This window comes from Physeter macrocephalus, chromosome 20, assembly GCF_002837175.3.
Source record: "Physeter macrocephalus isolate SW-GA chromosome 20, ASM283717v5, whole genome shotgun sequence".
Taxonomy (NCBI): Eukaryota; Metazoa; Chordata; class Mammalia; order Artiodactyla; family Physeteridae; genus Physeter; species Physeter macrocephalus.
In genome coordinates, this window is record NC_041233.1 from 33,117,180 (window position 1) to 33,133,791 (window position 16,612).

A 16,612-nucleotide genomic window follows, 5' to 3' on the forward strand; every position below is an offset into this window, starting at 1 on the left:
GCCAATGTTTACCATCTTTTCATGTGTTTGTTCGCAATCTGTATATCTTCTTTGGAGAAATGTCTATTTAGGTCTTCTGCCCATTTTTGGATTGGGTTGTTTGGTTTTTTGTTATTGAGCTGCATGAGCTGCTTGTAAATTTTGGAGATTAATCCTTTGTCAGTTGCTTCATTTGCAAATATTTTCTCCCATTACTTTGTCCCAAGTTTAGGAGGCAGTATGTTAACTCATTAAGAGCAGGGGTCTGACTGTTCTAGGCTCAAACCTGGCCCCTGCACTTATTAATCTGCAATCTTTATAAGACATTGAATTTCTCTGTGTTTAGTGCTCTTATTTGAAAAACGGTGATAATAAAGTTTCCTCATAAGGTTGTTGTGAATGAAGCACTTAATGGAGTTCCTGGTTCATAGTACATAATCGATAAATGCAATCATTAGTAACAGTAGTAGCACTGTTGTTGTTGTTATTGTTATTACCACAAATCAGATTTACAGCCCAGTCTTATCTCAGCCAGTCCCCGCCCATCCATAGGCAGGAAGAATGTAAAGTGTCCCCTCATTGTCTCAACACTAAGTCCATATTGCTGCGTATCCCCCCAACCTTAGTACCTACAGATACTGAACCCCCAAGGGGCAGACACTGCCTTGTTAACCACAACAGAACCTGTGCCCAATCCCCTGATGCCAGGCTTTCCACCCAGGACCCCAGCTGTCCTTCCCTACTGGATTTTGACCTTGACTCCCTCTTATTAGACTCTCAAGAGCCTCCTTCCAATCCCACCCACTCCCTCTACACGGCTTCCTGCATCACCAGGAACTCACCACTGCTCAGGGTCACCCATGATCACCCACATCAGCCCTGCATGGACCTGGCACCCAACTTCCCAGCCCTATGAAATGACTAGATGAATAGATAGCAGTTACTGAGTACATATCGGGCACTGTTCTAAGAACTCTACATGAAATAATTCATCCTCTCACCAGCCCTATGAAGTAGGTACTGTCATTATCTCACTTTTACTGATAAAGTGACTGAAGCACAGAGAGGTAAGTTTCCTAAGAAAACATAGCTACTAGGGAGTTCCCTGGTGGTCCAGGGGTTAGGACTCGGCGCTTTCACTGCCGTGGCCCTGGGTCAGGGAACTAAGATCCTGCAAGCCACGCAGCATGGCCAAAAAAAAGAAAAAAGAAAACACAGCTACTAGATAGTGGTGCCAGGATCAACCCTATATATATATAATATACATACACCCCATATACAATGTATATTATATATGCTGTATCATACATATGAATGCATATGATATACATATATGCTGTGTCACATATATGTATCATATAATATATATGATACAGCATAAGGAAAAATACTTCGGAAAGTGCTAATGAATTATAAACTTTCTCTTTTATCCAAGCACTTAACACAGAGCCTTGCATTCAGAAAGTAAACAAAAAATATTTACTGATTGAACAACCCCAATACAGTAACTGGAAAATCTCTTGCCCAGAGTCAAGGTCCCTGCCTTGGCATCTTGGTTCCTTCAGGGACTGGAATTTCTGATCCTGAACATCCTTGTCCTCTGGATTCAGATATGAAAGCCTGCAGATGGACCTCCCAACAATGACATCACCTCCTACTGGCATTCTCACCAATCTTTTGCCTCACCTCCACAGGGTGAGATGTTTGGAACCTGGGGCTTGCTTTTTTCACCCAGCTTTGTTGAGATACTATTGACATACATGCAAGTTTAAGGTGCACAGGTGATGATTCGATATAAGCATATACTGCAAATTGTTTACCACACTAAGGTTAGTTAACATCTTATCTCCTCACAGAATAACCATTTAAGATTTACTCTCTTAACAACTTTCAAATATATTGATATAATACAGTGTTGTTAACCGTCATAACCATAAAGTTTGACTAATACCCCTCACTCTATATGTCCCTTTCTACAGACCTGACATAGAATTCATGTGCACATCATTCCATCTCTCAAATCCTGGCCTTAGGCTTGCTCCATGGTTGAACCCCAAGATTTGTCCAGGGTGGATGTGTCTGCCATGTTGTTGTCCAGCTGTCCCTACAACTTTGAAAGAAGCATATGTGCAATCTTCCATGTCTTATAAGCTCCTTGGAAGACACCAGGTCATTGAGTACCAGCCAGTCCTTCCTACTGCTAGGTTTCTTTAGACATGGGTGATGTCCTTTTCACACAGATGCCATCAAAAAGTATAAATTCTTATTAAACACTTGGCTTATTTACAGAGGGTTCAATAAGAGAAATATCTCATTCAATCTTTACTTCATCAGGCAGTCTGGAAAACATTTTCTATTAACACTTAAAAGGTGCATTTAAAGCATACTTTAACATGTCATGTGATTAGAACTCAGTCTAAATTCTAACTAAAATATGAAAATAGCCAAAGCATGCCTTTAAGATGAGATATAATATTACCATCATTTTCTCAGTACTGTACTTGTTACTCCTTGCTGGGTAGAATCTAATCCAAAATCGATTCTCATCATCTAGAAATCATCGAGCAAACTGACATAAAAACTGTCATCGGGAGGATAAATAATTTGGAGTACAAACAAAATACACTGAAATTATACAGCTTCTCTGGTAGAAAGATAAAAAGCATGTTTCCAGTTGACTAGGTTTGCTTGGAACCACCCAGAGTTTGGGAAAAGCTGCCAAGCACTATCTCAGCTCAATGAACATTTATAATAACAGTAATAAGACATTACAGTTAGAGAACTCTTCACAAAGAATGCATAATCTCCTTTAATCCTACAACAACGTTGTGACATCAGTATCATTATCCTCATTTTATAGTTCAGAGAACAGAGGTTAGAAGTCATGAGACTTGCCCAATATTATACAACAAATTAGCTCACTGATTTAATAAACATTTATTGAGAAATCACCATGTGCCTTACATTGAAAAACAGTCTGGGGAATGAGAAACAAATAAGATATTGTCCCTGTCTGAGTACTATTTGGAGATATCAAGCTATGGGATTTCTTCCTACAATATTTTCTCCCTCCCTGGCTGCCCAATTGTCCTTTATGCAATCCCTTGGTTAGTTCTGAGCTCATAGCCTCAGGCGAGACGTTTGGCAGGGTGGAAACAGAAGTAGCTCATATGTCTTTCTGGCTCTGAAGTTCCTCAGGGAACCTCAGACATTACATGAAAAAAAAAAAAAACAGTGTGTCTGGAAAAAACTTAAAGGAAAAATCTGTCCTAGACTAGACCAAGATTCGTCTTTTGCTCGGAGAAAAGGAGAAAAGAACTAAAGGAAAAGAGAGGTTCTAGGGGTCCTGGGAGAAGAGCGGGCCCGCATTTCCACTCCAACAGTGCCACCAGGGAACTGGATGACCATAGAGGGGAAAGGGTGGGTCATTTGTCCAAGCATCCAGGAACTGAGGGAGCCTCACCGGTGTGGTTAGGAGCATCAGGAAGCCAAGTGACTTGATGGGACCACATACACAGGGGAAAAGATAGCTGCACAATGACCTGTTTGGACCAATGTCTGTATTCTGTCATATGACCCTGGAACTGGGGGGAAAAAACAGGAAGAAGGAAAACAAAGCCCTGAAAGATCTGAAAATGGGGGCTCCAAATAGAAATAAAGTTAAATTATAGAACTCAAGTTCTCCTATACCCGTGTTTGTGGACTGAGATTCATACGCACTACGCAGGTAATAAAGAGCAGTGGGCAAGGGAGTCCTAACTGCTGGTAAGGTGAGGGAATTTTCCCAGCAGACTGACCCTCTTGAAAACAACAAATATAAATTCTGGGCACACTAATAAAATACTACCTGAATCCCCTGTGGAGTGAACAAAGGCTGGCAGAATTTGCAGGGGAGCTGAAATTTGGAAGAAGGGATTGACACCAGGTAAGTTCCCCATCTTTATGGCTTTGGTCCAGGGGTGAGCTGTGGTCACAGCAAGGCATGAAGTCGCTTCTGAGGGGAACCTGTCATCTCTCTGTCCAGAGGAAAAAAGAGCCTAGGGCTGCCACAGGAGGGGGCACTCCAGAAAGAAGAGAACCAAAGGAGAGCCCAGTGTCCTGTGTAAGTTCTGCCCCATTCTCTGGCTGACTCCTGAATCATAAATGGCAGGGCAGGCTACAAACATCCCAGCTTTAAAAAAAAAAAAAAGTGTGAGGGAAGGGAGGGGTGGGAAATTGAACTGAAATTTGAGCTGCAGCTCAGCTATTATAACTATGATCAATGAGTTAAAGGAAAATACCCTCATGATGAAAGAAATCTTAGCTGAATGGAAAACATAAAAAGAGTTGAATGGAAACTTTAGAAATGAAGAATATAACATTTGAAAATTACAAACTCATTGGATGGGCTTAATATCAGAATGGATATGACAAAGGAGTCAGTGACCTGGGGGGGCGGGGAGAGACAGAAAGACAGAGAGAGACAGAAAGAGAGAGAGACAGAAAGAGAGAGAGACAGAAAGAGAGAGAGAGAAAGAGAGAGAAGGAGAGAGAGAAAGAAAGAAAGAAAGAAAGAAAGAAAGAAAGAAAGAAAGAAAGAAAGAAAGAAAGAAATCCAATTTGATAAATAGAGAAATAAATGATTAAAAAAAAATTAAAGGAGCCTAGGAACTTTTGGGAAAATCTCAAACTGTATAATATACCTCAAGAAAGAAAGGCTAGAGGGAATGGAGCAGAAAAAAATACTCAAGAAATAATATTTGACACCTATTCTGGCATCCCCACCATTCTTTTGCCCCACCTCCACATGGAGAGAGGCCAAGGACTCAGGCTTGCTTTGAAGTTTGGCTGGTAGCCCTTACAAATTTGGTGAAAGACATAAATTTGGAGATTTAAGAAGTTCAGCAATGAAAAAAAAAGTTCAGCAATGCCTAATGGCACAAATACAAAGAAAACTATGCTTAAGCACATTATATTAAAACTGCTGAAAACCAAAGATTAAGAATAAAAATCTTGAAAGCACCTGAAGGAAATCAACATATCAACTTCAGAGAGATAAATGATTCAAATGACTGCAAATTTCTCATCAAAAACCATTGAAGACAGAAGACTGTGTCAACTCAGAGTTCTATATCCAACAAAAACATCTCTCAAGAATGAAAGCAACATGAAGACATATATAAATAACGTAAGACTAAGAGAATCTGACACAAACACGCCTACACTGTAAGAAATGCAAAAGAAAGTTATTCAGGCTTATGAGAAATGATACCAGGGGAAATTTAGATCTTTGGAGAAGAACAAAGAGACTCTAAATAGTAAATATCTAAGTAAATGTAAAAGGCTATTATTTTCCTTATAATTTCTGTTAAGTGGATATGACACTGCCTTGTTGGGTTTATAAAGTAGGTAGAAGCCATGCATGTGACAATTATAGCTTAACGGCAGGAGGCTGGGAAATGGACTTCTATGGTTGCAGGGTTTCTACATTCTGTAGTAAATGTTAGAACATTAACTCTAAGTAGCTAAGGATATTTTATCAATCAGGATCTAGTCAGGAAACAGGAACCATACCAGTTGTTTGAACAGAGCAAATGTAATAGAAAAAAATTTTAATTAGTAAAATGCGGTTAACTATTTAAAGGTGTAAACGTGGACTTTAAGAAATAGCAAATACAGGACACAGCTACTACCTCTAGAGCTGAGAGAAATTATACAAGGGAGGAACTACAAGTTTGGAAGGGCCCTGCCTCCTCTCCAGGCTGAGATTAAGACCTCATTGGGGGGACTTCCCTGGTGGCACAGCAGTTAAGACTCTGCTTTCCCAATGCAAGGGGCTGGGGTTCGATCCCTGGTCAGGGAACCAGATCCCACGTGCATGCCACAACTAAGAGGTTCACAAGCCACAACTAAGGAGCCTGTCTACTGCAGCTAAGGAGCCTGCCTGCTGCAACTAAGACCCTGTGCAACCAAATAAATAAACATTTTTAAAAATTTTAAAAGACCTAATTGGAGAGGTTGTGGCCACCACAGGAACATGCAGCCTTCCAGAGGCAAAGAAATTCACCACGATATATGAGACAGAGTTGGTCTTTGGAACAGCCTGTTAAATAATTTCACAAAAGGTAAAAACAGGCTGACTTTTCACAATAGCCATGACATGCAAGCAACCTAAATGCACACCAACAGATGAACGGATGAAAAAGATCTGTGAGAGAGAGACACACACACACACACACAAACAATAGAATATTAGTCAGACATTAAAAAGAATGAAATACTGCTATTTGGAGCAACATGGAGGGACCTAGAGATTATCATACTAAGTGAAGTAAGTGAGGTAGAGAAAGACAAATATCATATGATATCACTTATATGTGGGATCTAAAAAAAGTAATACAAATCAACATATTTACAAAACAGAAATAGACTCACAAATACAGAAAACAAGCTTATGGCTACCAAAGGGGAAAGGCAAGGGGAAGGGATAAATTAGGAGTTTGGGATTAACATATACACATGACTGTATATAAAATAGGTAAATAACAAGGATTTACTGTACAGCACAAGGAACTATATTCAATATCTCGTAACAGATTATAATGGAAAAGAATCTGAAGCTGTACATCTGAAACTAACACAATATTGTAAATCAACTATAGTTAAAAAAAAAAAAAAAAGCAGGCTGGACTTGGTGTACAGGACTTGGCCGGCTGGGGTACTGGTGGGCCTGATCTTTTCAGCAGAAGAGGCTTCCTGGGTGGCAGAAACTCTCTGGAGAGTGAGCACCCCCTGGACCTTCCCAGTGCTAATACGCTGGCAGTCATGCCATAGAAGGAAAAAGAACCCAAGAACCAGGAAAAGCAGCCCTCTCCTTGGCCATAGACTTGCAGCCCTCCAGTGCCCTCTACTGGCAAAGCCTAACATTGCACCAGCTGTCAAGGGAGAAATACGTGCAAGTTCCAGCTCCAGTATCATAAAGCAGGACCAAAAAACAAAAAAAAAAAAGGTTGGGGGGAATGAATTTGGAACTGAGAAGCAATAAACTGACAACTTTCCCAGATGTATAGTCTAATCCCTAAAGATGCCACTAAAAAATAATGCAAAGAGATAGAGCTTAAAGTTACTAAATTCAAATAGAATTCTGAAAAACATATTTAAATAATCCAAAGACAGGAGGGAAGGAGGAACAAAAAAAAAAATAGAAGGGATAAACAAAAAATAAAATAAAATGGTAGACTTAATCTCAAAATCATTATTCCACGTGAAAAAGCCAGACACAAAAGAATGCCTACTGGATGACTGTATTTATATAAATTTCTAGAAAATGCCATCTAATGTATAATAACAAGAAAAAAAGATTTGAGGTTTTCTGGGATTAGAAGTGGAGGAAGGTGACTAACTACAAAGCGGCGTGGGGACGCATTTGGGGGTGATGAAAATGTTCTGTATGTTGATTGCTGTGCTCATTTCATGGGTATATACATTTGTCAAAGACTGTACACTTTAAATGGATGCATTTATTGTACATGATTTTTTTTTACCTCAATAAAGTTTTTTAAAAGCAGTCGATTAAATGTTCCAATAGGGACAAAGAGTCTGGGAAACTAGAAAGTTGGAGGAAGAGCTGAATAGCCATCTGGTGGACCCTGTGCCTATGCTGTGCTGTGCAACCTCCTGCACCATCAACGGGGCCCAATATCCACCTAGAGTGATGCACAGCCTCAAAGATTCAACTTCCCAGACTAAGGGCAGTGCAAATAAGAGTAGTATTTCGCTGTCCAATGTACCTGCTGTATTGACACAACTGCCTGTAGTAGAATGAGAGCATTGCCATTAGTAGGGCCTAGATAGAGACATCTCCTGGACACACCTGAGCTCAGGCTCAGCCTCCAGAACTGACTTCTGCTTTGATAGACAGATAACTCCAGGAGCCCAAAATCTCCCTTGGAGGAGCGCTGAAACGTGAAGGTACTGACAGCAAAGACAGGACGCTAAAGTCAGAAACCACATTTAGAGTCAGGACTGTAATAAATAACAAACATTCACTTCCCTTTCCCCCTTGTATGTCTCTAAAAATCAAAACAAATAAATTTGTCCTGGGCTTCCCTGGTGACGCAGTGGTTGAGAATCCGCCGGCCAATGCAGGTGACACAGGTTCGAGCCCTGGTCTGGGAAGATCCCACATGCCACGGAGCAACTAGGCCCATGAGCCACAACTACTGAGCCTGCGTGTCTGGAGCCTGTGCTCTGCAGCAAGAGAGGCCACGATAGTGAGAGGTCCGCGCACCGCGGTGAAGAGTGGCCCCCACTTGCCACAACTAGAGAAAGCCCTCGCACAGAAACGAAGACCCAACACAGCCATAAATAAATAAAATTTTTTTAAAAAATTTGTCCTTTTGTGATTCACCAGTATGGCAAAGACTTCCCCATGCCTGCTAGCTTCTGAGAGCTTGAAACTGGATGATTTGGGAAAAGAATGAGAAGGGCTCTCTGAGTCTAATAAAACAGACTCTGAGAATTTCTTTAGAGGGAAAAAAAAAAAGGAAGACGGTTTATAAAAATATTTTAAAATAAAATACATTAATACATTTTATTTTGCACATATAAAGCACTGAACTAATTGCTAAGTGGTAATGGAAGCCTTTTGAAAGGACTGACCTTTCAAAACACAGTGATCTGCTTACAGTAATATAAACAGAAGTACTTAAACTGAAGCCACAAAAATGTTTTTCTTTTAGGAGATAAAATGTTAAAAGATTCAAATGAGTCCCATTTCCTTCAAAGTCACCATGTTGAGAAGTTGTGCATTTATCCCAAAGTCTGTATAAAAATTCTATTTTGGAATTGAATTATCCAATTATCATCTTGACTCTTCTTACTATTCACAGGACCTCTCTGTGCTACCTGCAATCTGAACATAACTACTCTGGAGCAAACAGAATATATACATATAATGTCATTGGCTGGTATACTGGAAACTGTATGGGTTTTGTTTTTTTTTTTTAATCTGCGGTTTATGGTCCATATTCAGATTTCCCCCACTGGTCTTACAGGTTTGTTTTCTTTTTTAATTTTTATTTATTTTTGGCTGTGTCGGGTCTTCGTTGCTGCGTGCGGGCTTTCTCTAGTTGCGGCGAGCAGGGGCTACTCTTCATTGCGGTGCAAGGGCTTCTCATTGCTGTGGCCTCTCTTGTTGCGGAGCATGGGCTCCAGGTGCGTGGGCTTCAGTAGTCGTGGCACGTGGGCTCAGTAGTTGTGGCTCACGGGCTCTAGAGCACAGGCTCAGCAGTTGTGGCTCACGGGCCCAGCCGCTCTGCGGCATGTGGGATCTTCCCGGCCCAGGGCTTGAACCTGTGTCCCTTGCATTGGCAGGCAGATTCTTAACCACTGCACCACCAGGGAAGTCCCTGTATGGGTTTTAAATCACAAGCCCTGCCTCTTATTATCTCTGTGACATTCAGCAGCTTCTCAATTCCTCTCAACCTTGATATCCTCTTCTGTAAAAACAGGAATAAGAACACTCATATCATAATGATGTTGAGTTTTTTTTTTAAGTCCATAAAGTATTGATAATCAATAAATGTTGGAGTCCTCTATCTTTCCTCAGTAGCGTTAAACTTTATTTTCTGTTTTCAGAAGATTTCATTTTGGGCAATAAACAGAAATGACTTGGAATCAAAACCATGCACTTGTGAACTCTATTTACTCCACTATGGTCCAGGCACTGGTGTAGGTCTGGGCAGGACAGAATGGTTTGATGCTTTAGAGTGAGTTCCAGAATCTTCCCTGGCAGTGTGACCTTGAGCAAGGCTGAACAATTCTGGGTCTCAGCTTCTTCATCTCCAATAGGGAGTAATAATAGTAATTACCTCAAAATAGTCCCCTAGGATGCTGTGTATTTATTCCGGAATGAAAAGGTACTGGGGGCTGAAAATATGGTGCCCCAAAATTCATTCACACTTCAGTACTGCAGTCCTAACCCCAATACCTCAGAATGTGACTGTATTCAGCGATAGGGCCTCTGAAGAGGTAATTAGGATAAAATGAGGGCATACTTGTGGGCCCTGATTCAATATGACTGGTGTCCTTATACGAAGAGGAGATTAGGACACAGATATGCACAGGCCGAGGGAAGACCATGTGAAGACACAGCAAGAAGAGGGCCATCTACTAGCTAAGGAGAGAGAAAACAGTAAAAAACAGTTCTGCTGATAACCTTGATCTCGGACTTTGAGCCTCCAGAACCGTGAGAAAATAAATTTCTCTTGTTTAAGCTGCCCAGTCTATGGTATTTTCTTACGGCAGCCCTAGTAAACTAATAGAAAAAAGGAAAAATATTTATTCTGATCCTGCATTCTCCAGGCAAAGCCACTCTTCCCCAGCTTCCCCACTACCATAGGCAGGAGAAAAGAGGAAATCCCAGCATACACAACGGTCCTAGCCAGATTCCACCACCTCTCTCTCTGTCCTTGCTTTCTTCCTTACCCAGCTTGGATTCAGTGGCTCATCCTATAATCACTCACTTGCAAATTCCCTCAACTCCTTTGCCTCTCTCACTCTGCGATATTCACCTGGCAAAATAGTCCAGAGTTAAATCCAACTCTGCGCCTACTCTGACCTGCACCCACGCAGTTAACCACGGCTAGAGACCAGCCACAAGCAAACCGACTAATTGTACTTTATCACAGCTATAATCTAAAACCAGCCCTTAGTGTGCCCCAGCAATCCTACCACATTCCTTTACCTTCCCTGACAAATGGAAGCAAACAAAAGACCTTCCACACCATCCCACTGCCATGTTAACCAACACACTCCATCTGTACCTGTCTCTCTGCCTTCCCACTGTTACTATAGATACAGTGTCCTCATTCTTCTCTCAGGTCCACGCTTCTACTTACTCAATGGATCCTATATCCTTTTACCCATTCAAGGACATCTCTCAAGTAATTGTTCCTCTCAATCATGAATCACCAGTTCTTCCCTTTTCTACTGCGTCATTCAAACCAACATACAAACATGCTCTTTATTATCCCATCCTTTAAAAAAAAATTTTATTCTACATCTCCTTCTAGCAGACTCCATTTCTTTGTCCCATTTAGGGCTAGCCTATACTTGCTGGTATAGGTTGAATTCTGTCCCCCTAAAACTCATATGTTGACATTTTAACCCTCACTACATCAAAATAAACCCTATTTGGAAATAGGGTTTTTGCAGATGCAAAAGGATGAAGTCATACTGGGGTAGAGTGGGCCCCTAATCCAATGACTGGTGTCCTTATAAAAAGGGAACATTCAGACACAGAAGCACACACATAGGGAAAATGCCATGTGAAGATGAATGCAGAGATCAGGGTGATGCCACAGAAGCCAAGGAATGCCGAAGATTGTCAGCAAACCCCAGATATAGGAGAGAGGCAAGAAACAGATTCTCCCTCACAGGCTACAGAAGAAAACAACCTTGCTGACATCTTGTTCTCAGACTTCTAGCCTCCAAAACTGTGAGACAATACATTTCTGTTGTTTCAGTCACTGTTTGTGCTACTTTGTTATGGCAGCCCTGGCAAACTAATAAAATAGCTATCTCTGATTTTTCTCCTCCTATCTCTTCTCAACCCACTCCAGTCAGGTTTTGCCCCTACTGCTCTACTAAAGCAATTCATGTCTAAGTTTCTAATGGCATCCTTACTGTTGAATCCAGATGTCAGTACTCAGTCTTTGTGTTAAGTGACTTATCAACAGCATGTGACACATTTCTTCGTTCATCTTCCTTGACATATTTCCTGTACTTACCTGCCAAGACACCACTTCTTTTAATTCTTTTTTTATTTATTTTATTTATTTTTGACTGCATTGGGTCTTGGTTGCTGTGCGCGGGCTTTCTCTAGTTGCGGCGAGCGGGGGCTACTCTTCATTGTGGTGCGTGGGCTTCTCATTGCGGTGGCTTCTCTTGTTGTGGAGCATGGGCTCTAGGCTCATGGACTTAGTTGCTCCACGGCATGTGGGATCTTCCTGGACCAGGGCTCGAACCCATATCCCCTACATTGGCAGGAGTATTCCTAACCACTGCGCCACCAGGAAAGTCCCTGGACCATTTCTTTAGGTTTTCCTCCTACCACACCCCTCACATTTTCTCAATTCTTATGCAAATTGCTCATCTGTTATTTTCATTTGTTTAATGTTTCTTTAATGACATGTAATATACATGCAGAAAAGCAAAGCCTATATGCTCAGTTCAATAAATAGTTGTAAAGTCTATGACTGTGTGATCACTACCTAGACCAAGATATAGAACATTCTTGAACTCCAGAAGCCCATCCCATCACTTCCTAATGAAAACCTCTCCCTCTCCTGCAAAAGCACCAACACTTTTAATGAGAACAACTTCTCTCCTAAGAGAGACACATTTAAATCTCCCACCATGATTGTGTATTTTTCTATTCTATTTGTAGGTCCATCAACTTTTGCTTTATACATTGTGAGACTATGTTATTAGAATCATAAGGAATTTAAATTTTCATATCATGTTGGTGAAGTAAACCTCATATTATTTTGCAGTGATTCTCATTGCCTCTAGTAACACTTTTATCATTGCAGTCCATTTTACCTAATAATAATTTAGTTATACCAACTTTCTTTTTATTATTTCTATCTTTTTGACTTTCAAATTTTCTAAATCCTTATATTTTATATGTATCTCTTATAAACATGATATGATGTTAGATAGAATTTTAGGATCCAGTCTGATAATCTTTGTATTTTAACTTGAACATTCAGTACATTTACTTTTAATGTAACTACTAATGCTATGGAGTTTGGACCTACCATCATATTTTTCACATTGTATTTGTTACATGAATTTTATGCTTCCTTTTCTCTCCTTTCTTGCTTTCATATGGACTGACAATATTTTTATTTTATTCCTTTACACCTTCTATGAGCTTAGAGATTATACCCTTTCTATTTCTTTAGTGATTGTCTTAGTCTGCTCAGGCTGCCATAACAAAATACCAAAGACTGGTTGGCTTAAACAACAGAAATTTTCTTCTCATATTTCTGGAAGCTGGGAAGTCCAAGATCAAGGTGCTGGCAGGATTTTTGTCTAGGGAGAGCTCTCTCTTGGGGTTGCATACGGCTGCCTTCTCACTGTGTCCTCACATGGCCTTTCCTGGGTGCATGTGCATGCATGTGGAGAGAAAGAGAGATCTCTTCTTAAAGGCGACTGATCCCATCATGAGGGCCCCAGCCTCATGACCTAATCTAACTCTAATTACTTCTGATAGGCCCATCTTCAGGGGGTCAGGGCTTCAACATATGAACTTAGTAGGGGAGGACACAAACATTCAGTTCATCACAGTGATTACTTTAGAAATTACACTATGCACAGTTAAATTCTACCTGTTTTTCCCTCTTTCTTTGTTATATTATTGTTAATTTCTTCTGATATATATGGTAATTCACTGATTGTTTGATGAGTGTAATCTGGCCAAAGATCTCCACTGAATTTTTAATGTTAATTTTGAACATTTTAGTTTTGGAAGTTCTATGTAGCTCTTTTGAAAATCTTCTCTGTCATTTTTATAGATTCATATTCTCTGTTAATATTTTTAAGGTTGTCATTTACTTCTTTAAACTAGGAAGGATACTTGTTTTAGAATCCATGCCTGATAATTACCTGAATTATTTGTAGTCTATTTCTGCTCGTTTTTTTGATTTTTTTGAGGGGGGGCTGGTTCTCACTTACATTGCCTTATTTCTTTGTGAGCTTGCTTTGTGTGTGGGACATTGCCTTTGAGCAATTTTTTATAAAGTGTCTGAGGTCTCAGATGAATGTGCTCTTCTCCAGAGATGCATTTAATTTGCTTCTTGCAGGTCCCTTGGGGAGAGGATCACTTCCAGCCAGCCTCACAGCTTAAGGTGGACTAGCCCACCCAGGGTATGTGTATACACATGAAACACAACTACACAAAGGCCAATCTGTTGTCACAACTTCTCAGGAATGAATGAGGTTTTTTTCTTTACTTTTTTGTTTTTGTTTCCTACTCTCTTTGGTAGAAAAACAGACTTCTCCACAGTCCCCTGTCGTTGGATGACAGGGAGGCAGTTTGGTTTGGTTATACTTTATCCTTACCTTAGATTTAACCCTTGGGAAACTCAGCTTAATATGGAAAAAGACTCCTTTAAGACATCTCACCTGAGGTGGACCCTGGACATCTGTCTCTTTTGATCTTTAGGCCACTTAACCGAAGCCCAAGTTTGTAGCAACAAAAAAAGCCCTGCAGATTTTGGCATTCCAATAATCCATTTATTGTTTTAATTTCAGTCTTTCTCACAGAATTTAGACTATCTTTTCAGGTCTTCAATGCTCTTAAATTGGTGTGGGTGATTTTTTTTTTTCATACCTTATCCAGCATTTTGTACTGTTTTCAGTAGAAGGGTTAGCCAGAATAGCCAAGCTCACTTACTGGAAATAAGAATCTCTGTCATCTTTACCTCTTAATCTTTAAGTGCCCCAGGTCCCCATCTTTGGACCTCTCCTCTTCTCTATCTACACTTAGTCCCTATGTGATCTTATCCAGATTCATGGTTTTAAACATCAATGTGATGACTGCATATACATCCCTAGAACTCTCCCTAAACTCCATATACATATAGATACAGATACACAGATATATACACACTGGTATATATACATATATACTCATAGTATATATATGTGTAAGTTTACTCCACATCTTCATTTGGATGTAAAAGATCCCTCAAACCTAACATAACCCCTTCCTACCTCACACTCCATAGCCTCTCCTTCTTGAACATTAACTCTACCCATGCAAATGATTTGCTGGTCTCCAAATTGGCCACATTACCACTTAGCTCCAGACCTTTGTACACTTCCTCCCTCCTCTTGTTCACACAACTCCTACTTCATCAAAGTTCACTTGAGAAGCCACTTGCTCCAGGAATCTTTCCTTGACCATATATCTGTCTGGGTTGGGTGTCCCTCCTATTTTTTTCCCATAGCATTCTGTGCACACATCTACCACTGCATTTGTGAAACCCACAGTGAAAGCACCTAGTTTACTGTCTATGATCCCCCAATAACTGGTAAAAAATCTTGTAGGAGCTACGACCAACTTACTCATCATTATTTCCCGAGTTCTAGCACTGTACTTAATACATAACAGGAATTCAACATACATTTCTTAAAGGAATGATGAGTGAATTGTATTAAGGAAGATTTGAAAAATGATTTTTTTTAAAAGGCAGCTCTAAAAGTCTATAACACAGCAATTCCATTTGGATATGTGTACAGTCTCTCCAGGAGATTCCTATGAAGGGGACAAATATACAGTTGTTTGCAGATGTCTGCAAGTATTTTGTTTTTTGTAGCATCCCCTTCTTCCACTACAAATCTCCACTAAGGTTTAATCTTTAGTACAGAGAAAAAATAAAATCCAAACCTAAAAGACAGCAGGGATCATAAACAGTTCTTTATACCTGGGCAGTAGGCAAGTTATTATTTGTGACTTCCTCTCTTCATCCTATCATTTTCCAAAGACAGACAATTGGATAGCCAAAGAGAGTAACTGCCATCCTTCCTCTGGCCCTTCGGATCCTGTGAGGGGGTAGGACAGAAGCCTTGGGGGCTCATTTCCCCATCATCCCCTCTATCAACTTCAGTATTGCCTCTGCTATTGTTCACATGCAAGACTCAGTGGAACCCATGGATCATAAGACTCCCACCCAGTGCTCAAACACAAACAAGGAGACTAAAAACATTTATAATGGGCTTTCTGGATGGAGAAGAATACATAATTTAATACATGATGTTTATCCGAGTTGAATGAAGTGTCTCCAAATGCAACTTTTATGACTTAGAGAGAAGGAGTAAGAGAGTAGTGAGAGAAGAAGAGTTGAGACTGTGCCCTTGAAGGGAAATTGAATCTCTCCAGAAAGTGAGCAAATCATTTCAGCATTAGGGAGCAGCAATTCAGTGCTCTCCTCTGCTGTTTCCAAACTCTTTCTATGTCCAGGATTTACATCCACTGGCTCTTTAGAGCCACTGCATCCTGGAAAAAGATCACCAAAAAAAAAAAAAGAGAGACAAAAGGAGAGCTAAAACCAAATTTATTTCCTGTCAGCAGAGGCTCTCCAGTCAGCCAAAGTATCCCATCCAGCATCTTCTGTATATGCCTCAGAAGATTCAAAAATGTGATTCTATCAAATTACTTTGAGGATGATTTGACATGTATTCACCCTGGCAAACCTGAATATCAGTGACTGTATCGGTCAGACTAAGCTGCAGTAATAACACCCAAACTCAGGGGATAACACAGCAAATATTTATTTCTCACTCACACCATACATCTGAAGCAGGTCAGGGGCAGGGGAAGCTTGGGTCACTTTAGCACCCAGGCTGGTAGAGGACTCCTCTCCCCGTGTGCTTCACAACCACCGTAGCCAGAACGGAACGTGGCTGCTCAAGCTGCTGCAGGAAGTGACAGACGTCACTCCCACTCACATCTCAGTGACCAAAGCAAGTCATATGATCACACCTACATTCAAAGGGGGTGAAGAAGCCCCATCCTACCACGTATCTGGGAGGAGGGGAGAACTGGGATGTTTGTGAACAGCATTATTTTCAACCACAGTGA